At 31.3% G+C, this 6,000-nt stretch overlaps 1 protein-coding gene across 2 annotated transcripts in view; it reads left to right on the top strand.

Annotated features, from left to right (window-relative positions):
- Positions 1-790: 790 nt before the first annotated feature.
- The window catches only part of LOC143041986 (transient-receptor-potential-like protein), a 43,135-nt gene continuing 37,925 nt past the window's right edge, over positions 791-6,000 (top strand). For both annotated transcript variants that reach the window (XM_076214180.1, XM_076214178.1), the window contains exon 1: positions 791-878. The gene's annotated coding sequence lies outside the window, so the exon portion shown is untranslated. The remainder of the gene's footprint in view (positions 879-6,000) is intronic.

Raw genomic sequence — 6,000 nt, 5'->3', positions numbered from 1 at the left:
TTGTAAAACTAGCAGTAATATATCATTAGCTTGAATAAAGAAATCAAATACATGCGCTATGCATTCTATAAAGAATATTGAGAAACTATTAAACGCCTTATTATATACAATATTTTACAAAATTTATAATCTATTTTCAAATGACTATGCGGTATGGTTTTTTGCTAATAGTTGAAGGCCGTACGGTGGCCTATAGTTGTTAATTTCTTCGCCATTAGATCTCTTGTGGAGAGTTGTATCATTTGCCATTTTATCCAATCTTCAATGATAACCTATACTAGAAAGAAAGAATAACCAATTTGACCAAATTAAGGAATAACAAAATACCCGTTGGTCCTAAATATTCTTAACAGAGGAGGAAAAAGTGTTGACACCATTTGTTACCGAAACCGTTTTGGATGGGGAGTAGCAATCGTAAAAAAATATTTGAAAAACAAAAGCTAATTAAAAGGCCAAAGAGCTGTAAAACTAAAAGGACAAACAGCATAGCTAAAGCCGCGCAGAGTTTTGCATGAGGGAGATTCATGATTCCTTAATTTTAAATGATTTAAAAGAAATTGTTACTCCAAATAATAACATAATACAACCATACATAGAACTTCCCTATTCCCAATTGTTCATAGATATTATACACTTCAAATGAAAATACTTGTACATGTATTGGTTAAAGCAATATCCTTAATTATATATATCTATACATCTGTGATAGCTCCTAAGACAACAATTCTATTTGACGTAAAGCACAGGTAAGTCTAACAGTTATAGACATAATGTATTGAAATGCAACAGATATTGATCAGCAGGTAAGGATATCAGATGTTATTCCACACCCGGCAGGTGAAATATCAGATGTTGTACCACACCCGGCAGGTATGAAGGTAGGCTATCATAAATCTTATATCATATTGCTTTTAATAAGTTAACTTTTAATGAAAATTATCAGTAAAAGAATTTCTACGTTCACATTATGGAAACGGCTCTTCATGGAATCTCTAGTTGGTAATTTTCTGATAACTATAAAAAAAAAAGTAAGTTTTTTTTTTATTCAAATAATATTTTTATAAAAATCTATAATATAGCTTATATGAAAACAAAGATTGCAATTTCTTCAGTGAAGTTGATTTTTGTAATAGTTTTGGTCTTCTATAAAAGACATTTTTAGTTTTTATGCTCATAAGCATTTTTACGTTATTCATTTTTGGCTTGTTAACTTTCGACCCATATCATCCCGATAAGGGTTATTCCAGAAACATTATTCGTGCCCATTGAATTTTGGATCATATCACTCATATTGCGTGTGTATGTGTGCGTGTAAGGTATTTCAACCAAGTGACAGGTTTTACTAGCTATAAAATCCGGTTTGATCCACTATTTCAACATGCTGATTCGATTTTTTCAGTTCGTTTGATGTATTTGAACTTTTGATTTTGCCATTTGATAAGGGTTTTCTGTTTTTAATTTTCGGTATTTTAGTTATTCTACTTTTTCTTATTGATATACTAAACAAATAGAAAATAATAGTAATAATGATAAGAGGAAGATATAAATGAAAATGTTATAATATATACTCAAGTAAAAGACCAAATGCAAAAGGGTGACAGGCATTCGGTATAATACGCGTGACCATGGTATTATTTTGTCGAAAAAATTTCGAGTCATTTTTGCATTAGGGCTTATTTATCTTGTTTTTTTTTGTAAACACACTGGTAAACAAATCTACATCAATATTTGAATTGAAATATTTAATATATCTATTGAAAAGAATAATAATATGTGTAAGAAATGCAACCTATACATGATTGGGAATAAAATTGAGACTGGAAATGGGGAATGTGTTAAAGAGACAACAACCCGACCATAGAAAAGACAACAGCAGAAGGTCACACATAAGTCTTCAATGCAGCGATAAATTCCCGCACTCGGAGGCGTCCTTCAGCTGGCCCTTAAACAAATATATATACTAGTTCAGTGATAATGAACGCCATACTGTTAGCCTTAAATTCCGGACTAGAACAAATCTTTGAGAACGATCCACTGGATTAACTTTTTTATATAGTAACTTTAGTTAACTGTTTAATTTCTTTACATTGTACATAGTTTTCAACAATGTGTACTCTCATAAAAAAAACTGATCTTGCTCAAAATTCAACTTCCATTTCCGCATGGTGAGTTTGCAGCCAAAGGAAGGGACACATAAAAAAATAACATTTTATAAATAGAATGTCATTAAAACAAATCGGGGAGGGTTTGAGATCTCACTAAAAATGTTTAACCCTGCTGCATTTTTGCGCCTGTCCCAAATCAGGAGCTTCTGGCCATTGTAAGTCTAGTATGATTTTTGATTATATGTTTTAGGTTTTAGTATGACGTCCATTTTCACTCAATTAGTACACATTTTAAGCTATATGGTTCGCTACTGGCCTTGCTGTTTTCTGATCTTTGATCGAGTTGTTGTCTCTTTGCCACATTCCCCATTTCCATTCTTAATTTTATCAGTATTTAATTAAAAATATAGATATATATGTATATATACATGCACATTTTACCTTTACATTGGAAGACTGTCCCAAATAAAAACATGAAATGTGATATGATAACTAATGGGAGAACTTCACCGGAGTTCAAAGAACTTAGAATTCAGCAACTATAGCTCACCAAATTGCCGACTTGACAATGTAGCATAGACATTGACTTGCCATTTGCCCAGACGTAACATATTTAGCTCAATTAGCCAAGAAGTTAATCTCCCATACGAATTTGATCTGTGAAACATAGGTGAAAAATCTTCTTGATATAGTAATTGATGAGACTACGTACAATTTATTGCTTTAACCCAAAGATGACCGATACAACCATAAATCTTATTACCAATGGGGTCATTATGTTATGCACGATAACTATTATCAATAACTTGACAATAAAAAAAATGGACTTTCGTATAACATACAGCTTATAATATGTTTTCTTTATTGAAATGTCTATATATTTATATATACACTTATGTGCAGCATAGGTGAGTTTATGGTACAATGAAAAACTAAATTTTAATTGTATTCAGTCTTGTGTTATCATGTTTTGTAAATTTTATGCAATACTACCTTTTAACATAAGTATCTTTTTTGAATCAAAAAAAGGTTCAAGGGAAATGTACAAAGTATTGAATGAAAAATATGTTACATTTGCTGCAAAGGAAAAATGGGAGAACCATCTTAATATGACTGGTATTAACTGGAAAAAAATACACACTTCGTGTACAAAATATAGTAAAAGCACTAAGCTTTGCTGGTTCCAATATAGAACTATCCATGGAATTTTGGGAACTAATTCACTACTTTACAAGATGAAAATAAATAGCAACAACATATGTACATTTTGTAAAGAAGGACCAGAGACCATAGAACATTTATTTTGGAGCTGTCCGATGGTTGCCAGTCTCTGGCATGCACTTAACATCTGGATTTTTGAAATGACAAATATTGAACTGCCTTTGAATATTATGATTATTTTATTTGGTATCTACGAAAATGTTAAATTGAATTTTGTTAAAAATAAGATTATTCTACTTTCAAAATACTACATTTACAGAACAAAACTACAAGAAGTTTTGCCAAATCTAAATGCTTTAAAAAACTATTTAAAGGTACACTTGAACTTCGAAAAATACAATTCATTTAAAAACCTCTCTGTAGAGGAATATAACAAATACTGGAGTCCCTGGGCCCCTATCATAGAATAAATAATAAATGTTAAAATTTGATTGAAACACAACTTATGTATATTTGCAAGAACACATAAGATTTCAATGTTATAAGATATTTATTTATTTTCAACCTATTATTGCACCATCATATATATTCAATTGTTGTTTTATTATTTAATACTTCCTTTGTGTGAAAATGTCATTCTGTATACCTTTGTTCATACATGTTGTGCTAATCTATTTGTTACAATAAAGAAAATTCATTATGAAAAAAAAAATGTTTTGTAAATTTTAGAAATATGTAGAAAATAGTTACGGATGGTACATATGTGATTATCTAAATTTAAACTCATTGAAGTTTTGCAATTGATAAGGGAGTGCTACATCAAGCATATGTTTTAATATCCAGACTCTTTTCCAAATAGCTGCCAAAGGAAGAAATTTGGTGACATTCAATTTTCATAAAATATTTTAAATTCCTCCTCCTCCCCTTCTTCCACCTTGAAAACAGAATTTGATGCGACTGTCATACAATTGAGAGGTTTAGCTAGCTATAAAACCAGGTTCAATCCACCATTTTCTACATTAGTCAATCCACCATTTTCTATATTTTCTACATTAGAAAATGCCTGTACCAAGTCAGGAATATGAGAGTTGTTATTCATTCGTTTGGTGTGTTTGAACTATTGATTTTGCCATTTGATTGGCGACTTTCCTTTTTGAATATTCCTTGGAGTTCAGTATTTTTGTGATTTTACTTTTTGTTAATTGTTGAATTGGATGAGGACAAAAAGAGTGGTATCTGCTCCCAAAAGTTGAAATGTTACAAATTTATAGTCAAGGGGAGTTAACTCTAAATTGATTGACTTTTCAAAAAAATTGATGACATTTGTCTTTTCATTTATTACATAATATGCTCATTGATTCAGACTGTAATGATAGTATTGTATATTTAAATTCATAATTGGTACTTATAATTGAAGTGTATGCAAATTTTATACATGTATCTTTTGATATGATTGATTTTGAAACATAAACTGCCACATCTGTGGATGGCACGGTAGTATTTCCTGGCCCATAAGGGATAATGATAGCCTTTTTAGAATTTTCACTACTTTCTAACACTGCAAAAAAATCTACATTCACATTTAATTGATGTACTTTCATTTTACTATTCAAAAATGAATTTGAATGTGTATCATGACTGTTTACTTTTTTTGCTATTTTTAAAACGGAGTGTCTATTCGTCCGGCTAGCCGGACGAGTAGTTAAAAATCTCTATTCGTCCGGCCATCCGTCTGCGGATGCGTAAATCTTCAATATTAATAAAAGTGTCATGTGACGCGGAAAGTGTCCCGGATGAGGTGTCGGATAACACACGCGCGTATGCAATGGACGTTTTGAGAATTGGAGATCGTGATTTATATTTAAAGATGTCATAGAGAAAACCTGAGAGAATGTGATTGCTTTAAACAAATGTATATATGAGTGATTCCAGAACAATAGCGTGTACATGTTTAATAACTGAGAGGAATAAGCCTGAAATCAAAGTGAAATTGATGATTTAACCCCATTTACCTTGTTATGCTTATGGAGACAAAACGCATTCGGAAAAAATACTATATCAAAGTTGCTTGGATGCATTATTTTCAAGTTATACTACAACGGAGATATAGAACATACTGACATGCCTTGACTGGGAATAAGACACCAGGGTTGGGGTACCCACCTTTTTTTCTGTTGTATCTAATACACATTTTTTTCTAAAAAAAAACACAATCCTACTTTTGGGGACAGGTTACACGTGCCTGTCCTTTTCTTTAATTTCCTATGAATTAAAAATCGCCGAACAATTTAGATGAAGAATCGGGACCTTACTTTAACCAAACTTTACAGAAACAATAAATTCAAGATCTTTTGAAATAGATAAAGCCAATAATGATTGGCCCAACTATTTACCTTACATGAAAATCATAGGCAGAACTACAAAAGAGACAATCATTTCATATAGACATTTTTGACTATTTGTCCGGCTAGCCGGACGAATAGCCACTGCCTTTTTAAAAACCTAAGGCCACTAGTGCTTTTAGGTCTTTTATCATGCAGTGAATACACAATTTAAAAAAAATCTCAAAAATTCATTTTTATCTGTTTGTAAAATTAATTCATATTTTTCGACACCTGATTCATCCCTCAGTTTGGAAAAGTGTGTTCAGTTGATACTGTATTTTTTGTCCAATCACACTGTTCAGATACATTGACTTAGGTACACAAAAGAGCAACCTAAATTCTGGAATGAA

This window comes from Mytilus galloprovincialis, chromosome 8, assembly GCF_965363235.1.
Source record: "Mytilus galloprovincialis chromosome 8, xbMytGall1.hap1.1, whole genome shotgun sequence".
NCBI lineage: Eukaryota > Metazoa > Mollusca > Bivalvia > Mytilida > Mytilidae > Mytilus > Mytilus galloprovincialis.
The sequence above is the reverse complement of the archived record's forward strand: the minus strand, read 5'-3'. Positions and strand labels throughout refer to the sequence as shown.